A 23,737-nucleotide genomic window follows, 5' to 3' on the forward strand; every position below is an offset into this window, starting at 1 on the left:
CTAATTCACTTCTCTTTAGAAGTGTGACAAGTGTTTGGCGCCGTTCCCGGGAATATTTGTTTTCAATATCATTAGTAACAAGAAAATAGCTAGATTGAGCATTGCTTTTTGTTGTTTTGCTTCAAAATTTTTCTGCATAATTTTTTTTCTTCATTTTATGTAGTTTTCTGCACAATTTCTGCACTATGTTTACTGCATAATTTTTTTAGTATTCTTTTGCATTTTCTGCATAATTTCATTTTTCATTCTTCTGCATAATTGTAATTTTCATTTTGCATAAATTTCTATGTTTTCTGCATGTTCTATTTGTAGTTTTCTGCATAATTTTTGCATCATTTTCTATTGAATTCTGCATGATTCTTTGTTGCATTTTTCTGCATAACTATCTAATTTCTCTGCATAATGCACTGTTGTTTCTGCATTTAGTTGTACTTTTCTACAATGTTTTCAATAATTTTTTGCATAATTCATTTTTACTTCTCCCTAATTTTCTAACTTCATTTATATTTTGTTTACTTTCTTTTTGTATAAAAGATAAAGCCAAAAATAAAGCTACTCTATTGCTTGATCTAGATACAAACAAGGCTCTTAAGCAATTGAAACTGAAGCAAAGCCAAGGAAGTTGCAAAAAGAAAGTGCAAAACATAATATCTACCTTTGAAGAACCAAGTGTGAACCAAACACTAGCAAAGGAGAACAATATGGCTGAAAACAATAAGACAAGGACCTTGGGAGATTATGCCACTCCAACTATGCAGGATTATAATTCAAGTATTGTTAGACCAACAATTGAAAGCCAACAATTTTGAGATCAAACCTGCATTGGTGAAATTGATATAGCAAGATCAGTTCTATGGAAATATTTTAGATGATCCTAATTTACATCTCTATAATTTTCTGCAGCTATGTGACACCATTCGTATCAATGGTGTAAGTGAAGATGTTATCTGCTTGAAATTATTTCCCTTTTCTCTTAGGGACAAGGCTAAATATTGGCTTCAAACTCAACCACAAAGAAGCATCACTACTTGGACTGACTTAGTGAACAAATTTCTAACTAAGTACTTTCCACCATCAAAATCTACCAAGCTGCGAAGTGAAATCACCTCTTTTGTTTAACAAGATGGTGAATCTCTTTATGATGCATGGGAAAGATATAAGGATTTGCTGAGAAGATGTCCTCATCATTGCATTCCAGAGTGGATGCAAATCCAAACCTTCTACATTGGGATGAATGTTGTCACAAGAACCATGGTAGATGTAGCAGCAGGAGTTCATTGAATACTAAAACTGTAGAGGAAGCTCAACAATTAATTGACATGATGGCAAATAGCATGTATCAGCATTTCAGTGAGAGGCATGTTGCAAATAAGGGAGAATTTGAAGCAAAGACACTTGAGACTTTGATCAACCAAAATCAAATGAAAAATTAATTACTTTTTAAACAACTTGTAGCCTTGACTCAAGAAATCAATACTTTCCAAGCTAGAACTGCAAAAACAAGCAACTTGATATGTGATTTTTGTGGAGGAAATCATATGAATGGAGCATGTGATGTATTTACACCAGAGCATCAAGAACATATTAATTACTTAGGTGACTTTCATTGGTCTCAACTTCCATTCCATTCTGATTTTCAATATCAAGCAAATAGGAGTCAACCACATTATCAATGGAATCAACAAAGTCCTCTAACAAAAAGTGATATTGCAGCAGCACCATTGTCCTATTCCTATTTTCAGCCTCCATGGTCATATTGTCAAGCTTCTTCATCTCAACTTCCAAAAGAGCCACAATTTTCAGAACCTTTGTCTGAAAGGATGAATGAAATGGAGGAAACACTGCTACAATTTATAGAGGTTACACAGTCTAACTTCAAAAATCAAGAGGAATCTATGAAGAAGTTGGAGACTCAAATAGAACAAATTTCATAGTAGTTGGCACATAAGGATGAGGATAGATTCTCTAGCAATACTATGGTGAATCCAAGGGAGCAATGCCATGCTGTCATAATAAGAAGTGTAGCAGAGGTTTCTAATCTAAAAGATGAGGAGAAGAAGACAGCTACAAAGAATGCTGAAGAAGAAGCTCAAGACAACTTGCAAAGAGGGAAATTCACTATTTTGAGAAAAGAAAATTTAGAGGACAGTAACTGCACTAAACCAAATAGAAAGATCAATAAGATGGAAAAACATAATGAAGATTCTATTATGAGAGAAGTCCTTGCCGCAGTGAAATATCAAGATGATGAAGAGGAGGAAAAGAGGCTTGTAGAGTATATCAAGTTGCTGGAAGTCCCTCCACTTCTATTTCTTTCAAGTTCTGGATTAAATGAAGAGCTACAAGTTGGTGAGAAAAGGGGAAATATCGAAAGATAGAGCAAGAGCCGTTATCATCAAAATCATCTCTTAGAACTAAAGATCAATAGGCATCAAGCTAGTGACGTTAAAAGAGCGCTTTGTGAGAGGCAACTTGATGAATCCATATTTTGACTGATATTTTAGCATAATTCTAACACAAATGATAAGAAAAATATATAAAGAAAGCAGAAAAACTTAGAAAAAGAGAAGGAATTGAATTTTGTTTACATATGTAGTTATTTTAGCAATTGTGAAATTTTTGCTTAGGAATTAAGTTTTTAATCTTGTTTTTGTAGGAATAAATTGAGCAAGGATCATATTCATGGAAGTTTGATGACAAGGAAGAGGAAAGAAGCAAGTCTGGACTCCAAAAACTCAAGAATAAGAAATTGCAGACTGGGCGTGATCACTATTGTCAGTGAAAGTGATCACTTCAGAGCTCAAAGAAGAAGTGAAGCCTGGGCGTTACCACTTTTATCATTAAAAGTGATAGTTCCAGAGAGGCAAAATATCAGGAAAGCTCTGCGTAACCACTATTGTCATCAAAAGTGATCGTTCCAGAGAGTCTTCAACTTGGCGAGCTGCGCGTAGTCACTTTTATCAGAAAAAGTGATAACGCGCAACTACCTTGGCTCTGCGTTGTCACTTTTATCATCAAGAGTGATAGTTCCAGAGAGCTCTCAATATCAGGAAAATGCGCGTGGCCACTATTTCTGGTAAAAGTGTTAACGCGCAACCAAAAACTCTCTGCGTAACTACTATTTCTCATAAAAGTGATGACGTGAAAATCTGGGAAATTCTATAAATACCAGAAACGATCCAAAAAAAAGGGATTTTGTTCATTTTCAGTTTTGTTAGTTAGTTTCTGGTTAGAGGAAGTGAGAGAGAGGAGTGGGGATTCAGATCTTGGAGCTTCACGAAGAGGAATTGGAGTAGAACAAGCTTCCATGGCGTTTCTGAGTTTCTTCTTTTCTTCTTCTCTTTCTTTTTCTTCTTCTGCTGCCATGGCTGTGTAATTCGTTCATAGTTAGGGATTGTAGATCTGAAATGAACATGTTGAATTGATTTGGATCTGAATTTCAAGCTTTGGAATAGATTGAGTGATTGATTCTGAACTTCACGTGGATATTGAATGGAAATTTGATTAACTAAATTCAGAGGAACCTTTGTCAATAGAAATTGATTTTGTTCTTCAGATCTGAACCAATCACCGAGATTTTAGTTTTCTTAGGGATAAGGAACTTTGATCTTGCAATCTTTTGGTTTCTTACACTTAAAGCAACATTGAATTGAATTAGATCTAAGGAATTAGAATGGTTTAATTGAATGTTAGGTTCACTGAGTTAAGGAATTAACCTCTGAATAGTATAATGTGAAACTGATTGTCATTCTTTCCAATTGCTTGTTAATTCAGAACTTTATTGATTAAACATTGGAGTTTTGGTGAAGCAATTCCCTAGCTATGGTTTCTTCTTCTGTTATCACATAATTGTGTGTTCATTATCTGTTTTCTGCAAGTTCATTTTACTTTTAATTGTTCCAGTTTGCTGTTATTAGATGTTACCACTCTCCTTACAATTTCGAAAAAGCTTAAATGGTTATAATTCTATGAAGTGATACTTGAATCTAAATTCCCTGTGGAGACGATATTTGGATCTTAAATTTACTCATTACTTGCTGCAATCCTAGTGCACTTGCTAGTGTAGATTGCGAACAACACAACTCACATTTGTGAACCATTTTAAGCTTTTTGCATTGCATTTGAATTTCATTATTCATTTTGTTCAATTTCTACAATTTTATTTCTGTGATTCTGCTGCATTTGTATTTTAGGGTTGATCTGATACATGAATTGAGATTTAATGTTGAGAGTGTGTATTGGAAGGATTAGAGTGTGATAAGTGAGCTACTTGAGGTTTTAGAGAGATTTGATTGATGGAGAAGTCACTATTTTGCATGAAAGGAGCTACGCAGAGAGTGTATTTAGATGTTCCCCTCTAGAACAATCACTTTTACTGATAAAAGTGATCATGCAGAGGCTGACTGGAAAACACGCCCTTCTGGAACACCCACTCTTGCTGATAAGAGTGACCACACAGATGTCTGAAGGAAATATCTCCCTCCAGAACACTCACTTTCCCTAAAAAAAGTGACCACGCACAGGTAAGTATGAGATATCCCTTTGTGCATTTTCCCTTTCATTGATAAAAGTAATCACGCTTAGGAAATAAGCTTGCGCGTTGTCACTTTGCCCAACAATAGTGACAATGAGCATTTCAATTATAAAATCAACCTCTCTGGAACGCTCACTTTGTTTGAAAATAGTAACCACACTGGATGCCTTTAATACTGTAACGTTCACTTTTTCCTTAAAGAGTGCTCACGCGTGATTATAAATATTGCTTAAAGTGACTACATACACACACTTTCATCCCTAAAATTCACATTTCTCTCTACGTTTTCTCTGATTGTCATTCTCTGTGTATCGACCTAACATTATTTCTTCTTTCATACACTTGAACCTACATTTATGCATCTCCATTCAAGGTACGCTTCTCCTCATTTCTGTAAATCTGTGGTTAGGGTTATATGTATTTGAAAATTTTGGGAAAATGTCAAATGGGGTAATAGGACAATGTTTTGATATTATTTGATTCAACAATGGCATTGAAAAAAAAATACTAGTGACTAGATTTTCATTGTAGTATATGCTTTTATTGCAATATTTGAAACTGCATTGTAGCTTGTACATGAATAATATTTCTGCAGAATTTAAGTTGACCTAAACAGACTTTTGTGAAAATGTTGGATTGAAAATTTCTGAATATGATTATCTGAAATTATCTGCTATTTTGAAATCAATTTTGTGTTATTTCTGATAAAATAGCTCTTTGCTGAGAATGAGTGTGTTACAGAACTACGTTTGAAAATTAGTTGAAACCTGTAAATATCCCTCTGCATTACCATGTTTTTCTATGAAAGTGTGCACTTTGAACTTACAAATTAGGGATATCAATTTAAAATTCCTCAAAATGAGATTGCTTAATATTGTGCATCTGTGCTCTTGCATCTGTAGATTGACGTACCCTGACAGTAGATTGCATGTTAATCTTTTAGAAATATAGCAGCAATCTGTACTTTTTGCCTCTGTGCATAGAGAAATTAAACTTGTTAAATTGAATTGTTATTACAGCAAACTAAAAATGGTGAGAACTTCAAACAACACTCCACTTAGACCTTCTAAAAACTTTCCAAGAGCAAAGAGGGGCAGAATAGATGGAGCTTCAGCTTCCAGGCCAATTGAAGTTTGTGATCCCAGGTTTAGGAGTCTAGCTCATGAAAACTTTTTCAGAGCTAATATTCTGAGGCAAAAAAATTGTTCCAGATAGAGCATTTGAGATTGTTGGAGAAAATATACAAAACTCACTTCCCACAGCCAACTGAAGAAGTGGTGGAAGAGGAAGAAGATGAAGAAGAAGAGGAAGATGATGAAGAAGAAGAAACCTTAGAGGATGAGGATAAAACAGAAGAATAGATTAGGATTTTTAATTCTGTTTGTTTTTAATTTCAGTTTATGTAAATTTTAACAATTAGAAGTTTTTGTTTCTGTAAATGCAGTAGTTGTTCATAATAATTTTAATACTTTTCAGTTGTAATAAAGTTCAGTTTCTTTTAGCTTTATAATTCTGCAAATTTTAATTACCTTACTTTTCTAATAATTAATGGAATTTTTGGTGTTTTATGCAGAAAATGTCACAATCACACAACACTCACACAATGGATGCTGACACTTGCACAAGCTGCCATGAAAAGGAGGTTAATTCTCTACCTCTTTTTCATGTGTTAGCTTCACAATACACTAAAAAATTTCTAAAAAACACAAATATTATAATAGATATTGAACTGCTTTCTGTGAAACAATTACATTTCAATTGATAATTCTGTGAATTCTAATTTAATTTTTCCTTTTAAGTTGTTTTTCCCATTCTCAAAATGAGATCACACTTGTAATTTTCAAAATGAGATAGTCTTGCCACTGTGTGCATATAATTCTAAAAAAGTGAATTGTGATCTTCATTGATTAACATGTTCACTTAAATATCCTTAGTGAGACTTGAACCTCATGCATTTCTTGCTGTGTGTTGATTGATTCATATTTTGCTGCACCTCTAGAACTTGCATTGTTTCTTGATTAAATCTATAATATATACAATTCACATATATGATGGAGGCCTTCTTTGTATATGCGTAGAGCCTAAACAAACCTCCCTTGTGCTAAAAATCCTATTTCACCCTTTTGAGCCTTTAACCTTTCTTTTGGTAAACATCACTACAAGCCATACTGAAAAACCATAAGACCTATCCAAATAAGGAAAGGCAATTTGAGTTTAACGAAAGATGATTTTCAGAATTAAGTTTGGGATGGTATGTTGTGATATTGTATGACATTGCTTGAGGATAAACAAAGTTTTAAGTTTGGGGTGGGTAATAGCAAAGTATGAGTTATTTGAAAGGAAAAGTAACAGTAAAAACAAAATTTGAGTCGTTTGAAAAGAGAAAAATAAAAAAGCAAAGTTTGAAAAGAAGAAATACAAAGTGTGAAAAACAAAAAAGAAATTCGTGCATGCATTGATACATGAAAAGCACTTGAAATGTTACAAAATTCAGAAAAAGTTGTGCAGAATTGAATAGAAGAAAAAGAGAATGCAATCTCATTTTAAATTTTGAATTTCATCTACTTGAATTGCATCTTTTATGTTTGGAAATAACCACATTGTTTCCCAATTTGATTGAACACCTACCTATCCCTTAACCTCAATTTTACCTGAAAAGCCCTCTTGATATGTGATTTGTTACATTTTTATAGGGGAGATTGAGAATATATGCAAGCCTATGGTAGAGTGTGGTAAAAATGATGATTTAGAGAAAAAATAGTAGCCTAAACACTATTGAGTGATGAGGGAAACACTTCTAGTGAGCTGTGATCATGTTTCTTAATTTTGCTCACATGAACTCAGATAGCAATTCTTGCTCATAGCATGATTAATATAGTGTGACTATCATGATGAGCGATTGGATGAATAACTTGATTGAATTAGGAAATCAGAAAATTTAGAATTGGAAATTGGAATTTGTGAAAAAAGCAGTCTGTTAATTAAAGTTGAAAAGTGGAGGAACTTACCTTTTGTTTGGTTTGATTTGCTTGAGGACAAGCAAAAATTCAAGTTTGGGGTGGTGATGAACTCATAATTTTACTAGTATTTTACTATAGTTTTAATCCATTTGATAAGGAAAATATGTTGGAAAAAGCAGAAAAACTCATAAAAATAGAATGATTGAAGGTTTTCTTTAAATACATAGCTATTTTAGCATTCGTGTATTTTTTGCATAGAAATTAATAATTCAAGCATGTTTTTGTAGTAAATCCTGAGCAAAGTTCATGAAGATGGAAAATCAATGGAAAGATAGAAGAAAAGGAGCAAGTCTGGACTCAAAGAATAAGGTTTAATGGAGTTTGAGCTGGGCGTGATCACTATTTCTAGTGAAAGTGATTTTTCCAGAGCCTAAATGAGAACTGGAGTCTGTACTTTGTCACTTTCGCTGGCGAAAGTGAGCATTCTAGAGGACTTCAAACTTAGCAGACTTGCACGTTAACAGTTCACTGGCGAACGTGAGTGTTCCAAAGAGACCCCATCCATAGCGAGAAGCGCGTGGTCACTCTCGTCAACGAAAGTGAATGTTCCAGAGAGAAGTATATCAAGGCAACTTGCGCGTTGCCACTTTCGCTCATAAAAGTGAACACACACATAACTCGATCTCTAACATTGCCACTCTTATGAATGAAAATGATCATTCCTATCTTCCAAAACACCATAGAAGCCTATGCGTGGCTACTCTTGTGAGTGAAAGTGATAACGCGTAGAGGTAGAAAAATCTATAAATTGTAGAAACGCTCAGATTTTAGGATCTTTTGTTTATTTTTCATTTTCACTTAGTTCCTGGGTGTGGAGAGAGTCTGAGAGAGAGAGTGGGGACAAACACCGAGCTACAACCTAGAGGAATCGGATTGAAGATCAGTTGAAAATGCTTCTTCTGCATTCTTCCTCTTATTCTCTTTCTTTTTCTTTCTCTACTGCAATAGTTGTGTAATTTCTTCATAATTAGGGATTGTAGATCCAAAACGAACATGTTGAATTGATTCTAGATCTGGATTTCAAGTTTTGGAATGGATTGAGTGGTTGATTCTGCACTTTACATAGTAATTGAATGGAAATTTCATTAACTAATTTCAGAGGAACTCTTGTCAATCGAAATTGAATTCGTTCTTCAGATCTGAACCAATCACTAAGATTATAGCATTCTTAGGGATAAGAGTACTTGATCTTGCATTCCTCTGGTTTCTCACACTTAAAGCAATATTAAATTGAATCATATACAAGGAATTAGAGTGATTTAATTGAATGTTAGGTTCATTGAATTAAGGAATTAACCTCTGAATGATACAACGTGAAACTGATTGTCATTCTTTCCAATCACTTGTAGGTTCAGAACTTTATTAATTCAACATTGGATTTTTGGTGAAGCAACTCCCTAGCTATGGTTTCTACCTTTGTTTTCTCACATTTGCTTGTTCATTGTTCTATTTTTCTTCTAATTTCATTATTTGTCAATTCTAATTCCAAACACTCTTTGAAATTCGTGAAGCTCAACTAATTGTGGCCTTTTGAAGTGGTAATTGAATACTTTTATTCCCTAAGATCAATACTTGGGACTATAACATAGTTCTATCACTTTTATAACTTGCTACATCAACACTATTACACTTGCTAGTCAAATTAACTTCTCTTTAGAAGTGTGACAATTCACTCTAGATCAACTGAATATTACTTATTTTATCGCAAGATTCTTCGAAGATTTGGCTTTAGAACGGAGTTTCTCCTAAGAATACCATGAACTTCTATGAGAAAGAGAAGGAGAAGAGAAATGAACAGTGAATCTAACTTCAAACTTAAAGAAACTTACTTCAAATACCTTAAAACGGATGGAGAATCATAGATATGAAGAGAAGTCTAAGTTTAGAAGGATTTAATATGAGAGAAAATGGTGATATATGACCTTGGAACATTTGAGAACCTTGGACAGAAGTGAAGAAATGAAAATTTTGTATGAAGCCCCCATTTTATAGAAACTTTTTGAAATTTACTATTCACTGCCTTACTGTTCACGCTGAAAACATTGTGCACACGTACTATACGCATATATGACGTCAGGGTGACGTCATTGACGACATCATGGTACGTCACTGTTCACTGATACTATTCACTTTTTTTAAAAAAAACAAATTTCAAACTCCATCTAAATCTATTCCAATTACCAAATAATCCTTCAATTAACATTTAACAAGTATGAAATATTATAGATTACTCAATAATAGATTACAAGCCTGACATCATTAAAAATCTATGAAAAGATAGGTAAAATATTAACAAAATATGGATTCATCACTCGTGCCTCGGCTCTTGAAATCTAGGGCATTTAATGACTTCTTGCTTGAGCGAGAAAGCGATAACCACATAGAGGCGCTTTCCAATTTCAATTAATCTCACCTGGGCAAGATCTCTCCTTGCTCTCCTCGCTCAAGCGAGAATATGACAGAATGCAGGCCCTACAGCTTGACGTTCTTGCTTAGGCGACATATAGCTCACTCAATTGACCCAAAGCAAGATTTGTTGGCTTTGAGGACTTTGCTTCTCTTTTTTTCAACCTTCATTCCACCAAGCCTTGCCCCTTAATATTTAGCAGAATAACAAAAGATCAAATACCTTCATATAGTCACATATTTAAGGCAGATAATTACTAAATGTAAGTGGCTAAACTTCAATTGGCATGAAATGTAAATGCATTGAATTAAAAGAAAATTTAAATATAAACTAATTAAAAAGGAATCAAATAAATATCAAATTATATACCAAATGTGAACCTTGACCTTTAGTATGAAAGTGAGAGAGTGGAGCTTTAATGACTCCAATCAGACCATTATCTTTACGGGTTTTATTATATTTACTGTAACTATTATAAATAATCCCTATATTAATCCAGTGATCATACAGGGTCAAGTTAAAGTTAAGGTGTCTTTTCCTCCCTGCTTTGTAACAACATATTTAGGACTTGATGATGATTCTTCTACTATGGACTAGAGGATTGAGGAAGGGATCAAGTAGAGAGGAAAAATTTATTTTCCTATATGTATTATGCATTTGATACTTTCCTAATTTTTTCCTTATTATGTATTGTTCATGATCAAGTGAATTTGTCAAAAAGTAATAAAGGGTTTTAAAATAAGTTCCCGAAATATCGTCCCACAAGGATTATTTCCAATTACTAAGAGTTTCTTAATTCAATTGTTTGGACTTAAATTAAAAAATAAAAACAAGGATTAAAATTAAATCTATTATCAATGAAATTAGGGCATACGAGTTTACTCTTCAATCCTTTATGTTATTCTTCTGTTTAACTCTAAATTTGATTTCCTTGTAATTACCAATTATTCATACAAATACTATCAATACCCAATGGTCATGTAATATTAATATTTTTTTCTCTAAATTAACATCCATAATGGTCATGCAAGATATTAATTTAAGAAAACATAAACCACCTATGAACTTGTTAATTTAATAACGATTATAAGAGAAAGACTGGTTTAGTCTACCTAATCCTTTGTCTCGTTTTATAATAGAGATCTATTAACTAATTGAGGTAAGGTTGCTTGACGATATAATTAATTATGATTATTTTATGAGTGATCAATTCACAATATACAATTATGCGCAAGAGGATAAACACTAATTACGGACGAAAATCAAACTTATATTCAAACATCAAAATCCTATAAATTCATGAACAAGAATTCTCATAGCCCTTGCTATGGACTTAGTGTAACACCTTAATTTAACTTTCAAATAAATAACTTTCATAAAATTGGAAATAATAAAATTTTCCATTGAAATGGTTCCCAATACATAGTTCAATAAAGTAATTCAAAATAAGATGGATTACAAGTTTATATCAAATGATTGCTGATGAATCCATATTTTTACTGATATTTTAGCATAATTCTAGCTCATTTAATAAGGAAAATATATGAAGAAAGCAGAAAAACTCAGAAAAAGAGAATGATTGAAAGTTTTATTTCAATTTATAGTTATTTTTGCATTTGTAGAATTTATCTTGTTTTGAAGGAATAAGCTGAGCAAAAGTCATGGAAATGGAAAATCAATGGGAAGGAAGAGGAAGAATGGCAATGTTGGACTCCAAAATACAAGAATTATGGGTTGCAGCCTGGGCGTGATCACTATTGTTAGTGAAAGTGATCATTCCAGAGCCTAAAGGAGAAGAAGAGCCTGTGCGTAATCACTTTTATTTACAAGAGTGAGCGTTGCCAGTGTGCGTTATCACTTTCGTCAACGAAAGTGAGCGTTCCAGAGAAGACTCCATTCCTGAGGAGCTGCGCGTTGTCACTTTCGCCAACGAAAGTGAGCGTTCCAGAGGCACTTATATCAGGACAGCTTGCGCGTGGTTACTATTACTCACGAAAGTGATCACGCGCAGCCCTTGACCTCCTGCGTTGCCACTATTATGAATAAAAGTGAATGTTCCAGAGAAGCCTTCAACTCTGCAAGTTGCGCGTGGTTACTCTTGCTCTTGAAAGTGAACACGCGCACTACATAAAGCTTCTGCGTGGTTACTCTTGTGAAGAAAAGTGACAATGCACAGAACTGGGGTTTCTATATATACATGATTGAAGCGCGAAAACTGGGGTTCTGTTCATTTTTCAGTTTTTTTAGTTAGTTTCTGGTTAGAGGAAGTGAGAGAGAGGAGTGGGGATTCAGATCTTTGAGCTTCATGAAGAGGAATTGGAGTGGAGCAAGCTTCCATGGCGTTTCTGAGTTTCTTCTTCTCTTCTTCTCTTTCTTTTTCTTCTTCTGCTGCCATGGCTGTGTAATTCGTTCATAGTTAGGGATTGTAGATCTGAAATGAACATGTTGAATTGATTTGGATCTAGATTTCAAGCTTTGGAATGGATTGAGTGATTGATTCTGAACTTCACGTGTGAATTGAATGGAAATTTGATTAACTAAATTCAGAGGAACCTTTGTCAATGGAAATTGAATTTGTTCTTCAGATCTGAACCAATCACCGAGATTTTAGTTTTCTTAGGGATAAGGAACTTTGATCTTGCAATCTTTTGGTTTCTTACACTTAAAGCAACATTGAATTGAATTAGATCTAAGGAATTAGAATGGTTTAATTGAATGTTAGGTTCACTGAGTTAAGGAATTAACCTCTGAATAGTATAAAGTGAAACTGATTGTCATTCTTTCCAATTGCTTGTTAATTCAGAACTTTATTGATTAAACATTGGAGTTTTGGTGAAGCAATTCCCTAGCTATGGTTTCTCCCTCTGTTATCACATAACTGTGTGTTCATTGTCTTGTTTTCTGCAAGTTCATTTTACTTTTAATTGTTCCAGTTTGCTGCTGTTATATGTTATAAATCTCATTCTAAAATTCGTATGGCTCAAATGGTTATAATTCTGTGAAGTGGTACTTGAAACCTAAATTCCCTGTGGAGACGATATTTGGATCTTAAATTTACTCATCACTTGCTGCAATCCTAGTGCACTTGCTAGTATAGATTGCAAACAACAAGTTTTTGGCGCCGTTGCCGGGGAATTTGAGTTTCAATATCATTAGTAACATAAGAATAGCTAGATTGAGTATTTTGTTTCTCTGAATTTTTGTAGTATTAGTCTGTAGTTAGACATTTTGTCCATTCTTCATAATTTTGCAACTTTTAAACTTGTGTTCAATTAATTTTACTGATATTTGCTGCATAATTTTCGTGGTGCAGTTCTGAATACTAACTTGTAGTTTACTTTTGCTTCATTTTGAATTGTATATGCGTGGCAAAAACAAAAACAAATCAACTCTAGTCTTTGATCCTGACATAGACATAACCTTAAGAAGATTGAGAAAAGAGTCTAGAGCAGAAAAAGCCATAGGGAGTGATAGTGAGTTAGAAGCTGTCCATTCTCCAGAATCTCAGAGTAATCCTAGAGTGAAAAGAACACCTACATCTTTGAGACAACTAAATTCAGAAATAGAGATGGCAGAACAAAATAGAATTAGAACATTAGGGGACTATGCAATTCCTAACATGCAAGGTTTTAACTCTTCTATAATCAGGCCAACTATTCAAGCCAACCATTTTGAGATTAAACCTGCCTTGTTACACTTAGTCCAACAAGATCAGTTTTCTGGTGGAAATTCTGATGATCCTAACTTACATATTTCAAATTTTCTACAGCTATGTGACACCATAAGAATAAATGGGGTTAGTGAAGAAGCCATCAGACTGAGACTATTTCCTTTTTCCTTGAGAGATAGAGCAAAATGCTAGTTACAAGCTCAACCACAAGGAAGCATCACAACTTGGACAGAACTTGTGAACAGGTTTCTAACCAAGTACTTCCCTCCATCCAAAGCTGCTAAACTGAGAGGAGAAATTACATCCTTTGTTCAGCAAGATGGAGAATCATTGTATGAAGCTTAGGAAAGATACAAAGAACTGCTTAGAAGGTGTCCACATCATTGTATTCCAGATTGGATGCAATTAGAGACTTTTTATAATGGGATGAATGCAGTAACAAGAACAATGGTTGATGCTGCTGCTGGAGGTTCATTAAATACAAAGTCCTTGGAAGAAGCTCAGAGGATTATTGACATGATGGCATCTTCAATGTATCAGAATTCAAACTCAAGGAACCAAGGAAGAAACTCTAGTCATGAAGCTAAAGTTTTGGAAACTTTTCTTGCACAAAATCAGCTACAAAATCAATTGTTTTTAGAATAATTAGCTGCCTTAACACAACAAATCAACAATCTGCAAACAGGGAGTATGCCTACCAGTCAGCTAAGTTGTGATTTTTGCGGAGGAAACCATGCAAAAGGCGCATGTGAGGCATCCACAAGTGAACCACAAGAGCAAGTGAATTATATGAATAATTTTCAGAGACAACAACCATCATATCCCCCTGGATTTCAATTTTCGAATAATAGAACTCAGCAGTATTCTAATTGGAATAATCAATATTCTGCTGCAAAGAATTCTAACTCAAATTTGCCTTTTTCTAATGCAGGACTAGCAATACAACAACCTTATTTTCAGAGGAATTCATCCACTCAACCTCAAGGAAATCAGAAATTTTCCAGACCTGTGAATGAGAGGTTGACTGAGATGGAAGAAACTATGCTGCAATTCATGAAGGTGACTCAAACAAGCTTCAAAAACCAAGAAGCTTCCATGAAGAAACTAGAGACACAGATTGGACAATTAGCTGAACAATTATCCAGCAGGGATGAAGGAAGATTTCCAAGCAATACAGTAATCAATCCTAAAGAACAATGTCAAGCCATAACTACAAGGAGTGGAGCTGTAGTTGCAAGCCCTAAACCAGCAGAAAAGAAAGTGAATGATGCAGCAGAAAGAAACATTGAACAAGATCTGCAACAAGGAAATTTTAAGCTATTGAAGAAAGACCATTCAGAAGAAAAAGAAAAAGTTCCCATGAATTCTGAAAGGAAAACCAAAAAGCAACTCTTTGAGGAAGCTTGTAAGCCAATAGACCCAGAAAAATACAAGAGGCGGCCTTATCCTCAAAGAGTCCAAAATCCTAAACAAGAGGAACAATTTGAAAGGTTTATGAATGTCTTTAAGAAATTACAAATTAACATTCCTTTTGCAGAAGCTTTGGAGCAAATGCCTTCATATGCAAAGTTCATGAAAGAACTACTTTCCAGAAAAAGGAAGCTAGAGCATGACAAAACAGTACCTTTGACAGAGGAGTGCAGTGCCATTCTTAAGAGAAAGCTTCCTCAAAAGTTGAAAGATCCTGGATCATTTAGCATTCCTTGTGAAATAGGAAACTGCACTGTGGGAAGAGCATTGTGTGACTTGGGAGCAAGCATAAATCTGATGCCATTAGCTGTTCTACAGAAACTTGGCATAGAGGAAGTGAAGCCTACCAACATTACACTGCAGCTAGCTGATAGATCATACACTTATCCATATGGAGTTGTTGAAGATTTATTAGTTAAAGTTGACAAGTTCATTTTTCCTGCAGATTTTGTGATTCTGGACATGGAAGTGGATTCTAACATTCCTTTGATCCTAGGGAGGCCATTTCTTGCAACTGGAAGAGCTTTAATAGATGTGCAAAAAGGTGAACTTATGCTTCGAGTTCAAGATGAGAAGGTAATATTTAATGTGTTTCAAGCTTTAAAATATCCAGTTGAAGATAATACATGTATGAAGGTAGATATACTGGATGCTTTTATTACACAACACCATATGAAAGAATTTGATGAAATTGCTGTGTTAGAAGAGGTAATATCTGCAGGGAATGACAAATCTGAAACTCTGAATGAAGAAGATATCATGGAAATGTAGCAGCAATTGGAAGCTCTGCCGATCCAAAAACCTACAGAAAATTTAGTGAAAGAAGAGCTGAAAAAGGATGATAAAGAAGAGGAAAGGCAAAGGCTAGAACTGAAACAACTCCCTTCACACCTATGGTATGCATTTCTGGATGAGAATCATGAAAATCTAGTCATCATCAACAATGAACTTAAGGAAGAACAAGAGGAAAAATTGCTCAGAATTTTGAGAGAACACAAATCTGCAATTGGCTGGAGTATTGCAGATCTGAAAGGTATAAATCCCTTATTTTGTAAGCACAGAATTTTATTTGAAGAGAATTTTAAGCCTGTTGTGCAGCCACAAAGGAGGTTAAACCCAGCCATGAAAGAGGTAGTTAAAAAAGAGGTCATAAAGCTGTTAGATGCAGGAATAATATACCCTATTTCTGACAACAATTGGGTAAGTCCAGTCCAAGTTGTTCCAAAGAAAGGTGGTATGACAGTTGTACCTAATGAAAAGAATGAACTTGTCCCTACTAGGACTGTGACTGGATGGAGAATGTGCATAAACTATAGAAAATTAAATGATGCAACCAGAAAAGACCATTTCCTACTACCATTTGCAGATCAAATGTTAGAAAGACTTGCTGGACATTCATTTTATTGTTTTCTTAATGGGTATTCAGGATATAATCAAATAGCTGTAGATCCTTTAGATCAAGAGAAAACTGCATTTACATGTCCATTTGGAGTCTTTGCATATAGGAGAATGCCATTTGGATTGTGTAATGCCCCTGCCACTTTCCAAAGATGCATGCTTTCTATTTTTTCTGATTTGGTAGAAAACATCATAGAAGTGTTCATGGACGATTTCTCTATTTTTGGTGATTCTTTAGATGATTGTTTAGCTAATCTATCCACTGTTTTGCAGAGATGTCAAGATACTAACCTTGTGTTAAATTGGGAGAAGTGCCATTTCATGGTACAAGAAGGCATTGTCCTTGGTCACAAAATTTCAGAGAAGGGAATGGAGGTGGACCAAGCTAAAATAGAAGTCATTAGTAAATTGCCTCCACCTGTCAATGTTAAGGGAGTTAGAAGTTTTTTAGGACATGCTGGTTTTTATAGAAGATTCATAAAAGATTTTTCCAAGATTGCTAAAACCTTGAGTAATTTACTTGTAAAAGATGCAGATTTCATATTTGATGATAATTGTTTGCATGCATTTTCTGTTTTAAAAGAGAAACTGATTTCTGCACCTATTCTTGCAAAACCAGATTGGAAATTACCTTTTGAACTCATGTGTGATGCAAGTGATAGTGCAGTGGGTGCTGTTTTAGGACAGAGGAAAGATAGGAAATTACATGCTATATATTATTCAAGCAAAGTGTTAAATCCTGCACAAGTGAATTACACAACAACAGAAAAAGAACTTTTAGCTGTTGTATATGCTTTTGATAAGTTTAGATCATATTTAATGGGTTCAAAAGTGATTGTATACACTGATCATGCTGCTCTTAAATATCTTTTGACAAAACAGGATGCAAAGCCCAGATTATTAAGATGGATTCTACTCCTCCAAGAATTTGAGCTAGAAATCAAAGACAAGAAAGGGAAAGAAAACAGTGTAGCAGACCACTTATCCAGACTTCCTTTGGAGAGTTTAACCACTGAATCATTGGAAATAAATGAAGAATTTCCAGATGAAAAGCTGTTTGCAGTGGAAAACATGCCTTGGTTTGCTGACATTGCAAATTTTAAAGCCACTCAATTCATTCCAAAGAGGTTTACTTGGCAGCAAAAGAAGAAGTTCTTACATGACAGCAAATTCTATGTGTGGGAAGACCCATACCTGTTCAAAATTGGAGTAGATGGGTTAATTAGAAGATGCATTCCACAAAGTGAGCAAGCTGAGATACTATGGCATTGTCACAATTCAGAATATGGAGGCCACCATGCAAGTTCAAGGACTGCTGCAAAAGTCTTACAAGCAGGTTTCTTTTGGCCTACACTCTTCAAAGATGCCAAGAAGTATGTGGAAATTGTGATAAATGTCAAAGAACTGAAAATATTTCAAGAAGACATGAGCTGCCATTAACCAACATCCTAGAAGTGGAACCATTTGATGTATGGGGGATTGATTTCATGGGACCATTTCCCCCATCATTCTCACACGAATACATTCTAGTTGCAGTGGATTATATGTCTAAATGGGTAGAAGCAATTCCCACCAGATCAAATGATGCAAAGGTAGTGATTTCTTTTATAAAAAAGAACATTTTTTCAAGATTTGGTGTGCCTAGAGTGCTGATAAGTGATGGAGGTACTCACTTCTGCAACAAGTATCTTGAAGCTGTATTAATGAAATATGGTGTGAAGCATAAGGTTGCTACTCCATACCATCCACAAACAAGTGGACAAGTGGAGGTTTCAAATAGAGAGATCAAGCAAATTCTAGAGAAAGTAGTGAACAGTTCAAGGAAGGATTGGTCAAAGAAACTGGATGACTCAGTGTGGGCATATAGAACTGCTTTTAAAACTCCAATTGGTATGTCTCCATATCAGCTAGTATTTGGAAAGGCCTGTCACTTACCTCTAGAGCTGGAGCACAGAGCATATTGGACTACCAAGTGGCTTAACTTTGATTTGTCAAGTGCTGGAAAGAAGAGAGTTTTACAGTTGCATGAATTGGAGGAATTCAGACAACAAGCTTATGAGAATGCAAAGCTGTACAAAGAAAGAACCAAGAGGATCCATGACAAATTTATTCTGCAAAAAGATTTCAGACCTGGCCAGCAAGTACTATTATTCAATTCAAGATTAAAATTGTTTCCAGGGAAACTGAAATCTAGATGGTTTGGACCATTTTTAATCAAGGAAACTTCTCCCTTTGGAGCAATTCTTATAGAAGATCTAAAAACAGGGAGAGAATTCAAGGTCAATGGCCAAAGATTGAAGATCTATCATGGAGAGGAGTTTACAAGGAACATATCATGCATGAAACTGGTTTCTCTTGAGTGAGAAACATCTAATGTCAAGCTAATGACATTAAAGAAGCGTTTTGTGAGAGGCAACTCACATTTCTAACCCAATTTAACTTTTCTGCATTATTTTTGAATTAACGGTGTCCATAGAAGTCAAAGTTTGCACTTTTCATCTTGGTTACCTTGCTGAATTTGATGTTTGGAATAAATCTGGTGGCTGAAACAAGAATGCAGATTGGAATTAATTAGAATGCTTAAAGTTCTTGTACAATCTGAATAATAGTTATCAAATTCTGCAAATTCTCTGAAAAATACAAAGTTCTGCATCATACTCATCATATTCTATAATTTTGGTGCAAAAGGTAAATTTTGAAGTATGCTAAATCTGTCATTTGTAGCGAATCTGATAAATGCAATTGGACTTCATGCTATAACATGTTATGGAAAAGTCAGAATTGCATTATGAATATGTTAAGCAGAAATTCTGCAGAATTCAACTGTGATGTTTGTTGCATCTGTAATTTGGAGCAAAAATGATGAATGAATTGAGAGTTCATGATAGGAGTGTGTAATGTAAAAGTCAAAACTGCATAAGTAGGGAGTGAATACTTGTTCTGCAAAAATTCTGCAGAATTCAGCCTTGAATGAATGTTGCATATGTAATTAAGGGTGAACATGATGAGGGAAGTAGGTATTTTATATGGTAAGTGTGTATTGGAATGATTATGATTTGTTAAGTGAGCCAATTAAAGTTTGGAGAACTTGAATTGATGAAAGGAATCACTCTTTTGCAGGAAAGCAATCACGCAGAGATGGAATTCTGAGATTTCCCCTCTGGAACAATCACTCTCGTTGATGAGAGTGATAACGCAGAAACTAACTGGAAAACACAGCTCTCTGGAACAATCACTCTCGCTGATGAGAGTGATAACGCAGAGGCAGATGGGAAAAACACACTCTCTGGATCACTTCCTTTCCTTGTCAAGAGTGACCACGCGCAGGTAAGTATGGAATATTTCATAGCGCGTTACTCCTTTTAATGAAAAAAGTGACCACGCTCAAGCAAAAAGCTTGCGCGTTATCACTTTGCCCAGCAAAAAGCTTGCGCGTTATCACTTTCAATCTTTCGTGAAGCAACCAGCAAGCAATTGCTCCTTCTTTTTCACTGTCATTCACATTTCTGAAGCTCAAGGTACGTTCTCTGCATTCTCTGAAATTGTATTTAGGGTTTTTCTTTGCTGCAACTCTGGAAAAATGTCAAAAATGGAAAAGGGGAAATATCTTGAGCGTATTCGATTTAAGGAACTTTAAATACTGTGAATAGGTTTTCAAAGTCATTCAATCTCCTCTGTTAATATATTTACATCTGCATTATGCGAAAAATCTGAACATGACTTTGAAAGAAATAGAAATACTCCAGTTGCCATCAACGAAAATACTCTTTGCATGCAATATTTGAATGTTGATGTCTGAACTGAGTTGTATGGAACGAATTACTGTTGTATATTGCACTGCCTGATTGTACAGATAGCATACTGATAATCCTGCATTAAACTGATCTTTAGTCTTTGATGATAATGAATGAGTGCACTGTCCTAATTGTATGTGATTCAAAGAAACAATAAGCAATATTCTGGATGAATTTTACTGTCAGAAGAAAATTTCTTTTAGGAACCATTAGTAGTTGAAATTTGGTTGAAAATTGTGATTCTTTTTCTGTATTCTTAGTGAAATTGTGAACTTTGAGGGAACAAATTATGAAGGCCAGTTTAAAATCTCCTGAATATGGTTTGATTAATTTTGTACCTAAATTCTGGTATATCTGAAAAGTTAAGAGAGCATGTAAAAAGTATGTTGATGACCTATAATAGCATCTCTGTGTTAACCTGATGTGCTTTGAGAGTGTGCACTCTAAACTACAAATTTAAAGGTTTAACCAATTTTGACTGTGATTGCTTAGTAATTTGCAATAGTGCTTGTGTGTTGATATGATTACATTCTCATGACAGCAACTGATTGTAAATAGATACATACTGCAAGTTGGAATTCTGCACATGGATTGATTGAAATTATCTAGTAAAGAGATGTATACTGTCACAATTCTGTGTCATGAATTTTAAACTGTCAAATTACTTGCTTGTTTTTGCAGCCACTTCAAAATGGTCAGAACTTCTTTGAATACACCAGTTGGACCTTCTAAGAAGACCAAAGCTGGATCTGCCAACAACACTCCAAGAAGGAGATCTATCAGGAATATGCAAGCTGGAACAGCCAGGAATTCTTCAACCACTAAAAGAGCAAGAACTGATGGTGTCTCACATTCCTCACCCATTGAAATCGCTGACCCTCCTCAGCCAAGTGTACCCACACCTGCAACCTATTCACCACCTCAGCCGACCAGAAGAAATGCTCCTTCTACCTCTACCCCTACTGATCATGATCCAAGATTCAGGAGTATTGCTCACGAAAACTATTTCAAGGAAAATATTCTGAGGAGGAAGATTGTCCCAGATAGAGCCTTTGAAATTGCTGAAGGCAACTACCCTAAGTACTCAGAAGAAATTCAGAAAAGGGGATGGGACAACTTCTGCTCCTTGGCTGATAACGGTTGGAGAGAAATTACACAAAAGTTTTATGCAAATGCAATGCGGTTTAAAGGAGACCAAATTCCCAAATTTCACACAATGGTCAAGGGTATGAGGGTGGATTTCACTGCTGCCAACATCAATCGAGTGTTGGAAATTTACACTGAAAGGCAACCTGGGCAGATGGACTTCACTGACTTTAAGAATAGTCCAGACAAGGATTATATTGAAATCCTGCACAGAATTGGAAGGCCAGGCACAACTTGGCAGCTAAACCTCGCCCAGAAACCCAAGTGTATCACCACCAAGAACCTGCTACCATTTGCTAAAGTCTGGAGTACTTTTCTGTTGAACTCTTTCATGCCAGTCAAGCATAGTTCAACCCTGGCAGTAAAGAGGGCTGAATTATTGTTTGCTATTGTTAATGATATGTACATTGATGCAGGGGAAGTAATTAGTGAATGTATCTTAAATATTCTGAAAACAAAAAGAGATTCACTAGCCTTTCCCTCATTAATCACTTTACTATGTGAGGATGCAGGGGTTGAAGTTGGAGACTACCAAGAGAAAATCAGATCTGCTCCCCCTATCTCTGTCTCAATGGTAAAGGAAATCTATGCCACCACCTCCTGCACTTCAGCTGCACCTATCCCCACCCAGTTCAGAAAGGAGAAACCAATGAAGATGAAGGACATCCTACATCTTTTGGTTGAAAGGAAAAATCAATTGGCTGAACGACAAACTGAGCTCCACAACAGTTTGAAGGCAGGAACTATGCTAGTGGAATGTGTGTTGATGAATCTTGGTCAGAAGATGGGAATGACCAAAGATGAACTTTATCACACACCAGACTTGGCCAAGAATGCTCAATGTCTACGCTCATCAGTCTTTAAAGACTTGCCAATCTACAAGACTCATTTTCCACAGCCAACTGAAGAAGTGGTGGAGGAAGAAGAAGATGAGGAGGATGAGGAAGAAGATGAAGATGAAATTTCTGATGAGGAGGATGCTCAAGATGACTAGTTTAGGATTTTTGTTTTCTTTTCTGTTAATTCGAATTTTCTCTTGATGGTCTTGTAATTAAGTTTCAAACTTTTTGGTTTCATTTTAGAATTTGGGTTTGTAATTTGCACACTTGGTATATTTTGGTTTCATGCTAATTCTGAACAATTATATTTTGAACATACATTAATTCTGCAGAATTCAATCCCTTTTCACTTGATAATTGACAAAATTTTTGGTGTTTTGTGCAGAAAATGTCACAACCACACAACACTCACACACCATGGAAGCTGACACTTGCACCAGCTGCCATGAAAAGGGGGTTTCATTCTCTACCTCTTATTCATGAGTTAGCTTCACAATTACACTGAATTATTCCTGAAAAACACCAAAATACTAGAATAGATAATAAATTGCTGGCTGTTAATCAAATAAAAATGATTGACAATTTTGTGAATTCTGTGTGAATTTCTTTTTAAGTTGTTTTTCCCATTCTCAAAATGAGATCACACTTGTATTTTCAAAAATGAGGCAGTTGCCACTAGGTGCATAAATTTCTGAAAAGTGCATTGTGTTTTCATTAATCCACATGATCACTTATAAATACCTAGTGAGATTTGAGCTGTCTAATTCTTTTCTTGTGTGATTAATCATATTTGGCTGTATTCTCTAGAACTTGCCCTTGTTCTTAATTGAATATGCATGCTACAGTTTTCACCCACATGATAGAGGCCATGTTTGATTATACCTAGTCAGCCTAAATGCCTTCCTTTATGATTGAATGTCTTAGTTCACCCTTTTGAGCTTAATATCCTTTTTCTTGAAATTACCTCATTATAAGCCTTGCTGAAAAACCAATTTTTACCATTCAAAAGATCAGAGGCATAATGAGTTTAATCAAGAATGAGTTTTAAAACTAAGTTTGGGGTGGTATCCAGATTTTAATTGCTTGAGGACAAGCAATGTTCTAAGTTTGGGGTGGGAAATAGCATGCTATCTAAGTTTGAGTTCAACAAGCCAGAAAGAAAGAACAAAAGTGCTGCAGTAAAATGAAAAATTTATGAAGCAAAGCTGTGAAAAGAACAAAAATGTGAGTTTAAAAGAAAAGAAGTGCAGCAAAGTGCTGCAGAAAAAAAAAAAAAGATAGTGACTGAAAGCAAGAAAAGAAGAAAAGTATCAGTGAAAATTCTGCTGCAAGAAAAAAATTTGTTTGCTGCATAAGTGAGAGAATTAAGGAGGAATAATGTAGATCCAGGCTAGTTTTAAAACAAATCACTCAAAATGCCTCTGATCTTTTGAAATTGCATGTATTGTTTTCCATTTTC

At 35.0% G+C, this 23,737-nt stretch overlaps 2 non-coding genes across 2 annotated transcripts; both read right to left on the minus strand.

Moving 5' to 3' along the window:
- Positions 1 to 1,086: 1,086 nt before the first annotated feature.
- LOC113856755 lies at positions 1,087 to 1,193 on the minus strand. Its single transcript, XR_003502988.1, has one exon. It is a non-coding gene; the product is annotated as a small nucleolar RNA R71 (small nucleolar RNA).
- A 12,720-nt stretch (positions 1,194 to 13,913) lies between these two features.
- Positions 13,914 to 14,020, minus strand: LOC113856764. Its single transcript, XR_003502997.1, has one exon. It is a non-coding gene; the product is annotated as a small nucleolar RNA R71 (small nucleolar RNA).
- Between the last annotated feature and the right edge of the window lie 9,717 nt (positions 14,021 to 23,737).

This window comes from Abrus precatorius, unplaced genomic scaffold (assembly GCF_003935025.1).
Source record: "Abrus precatorius isolate BTA unplaced genomic scaffold, Abrus_2018 Scaffold11, whole genome shotgun sequence".
Taxonomy (NCBI): domain Eukaryota; kingdom Viridiplantae; phylum Streptophyta; class Magnoliopsida; order Fabales; family Fabaceae; genus Abrus; species Abrus precatorius.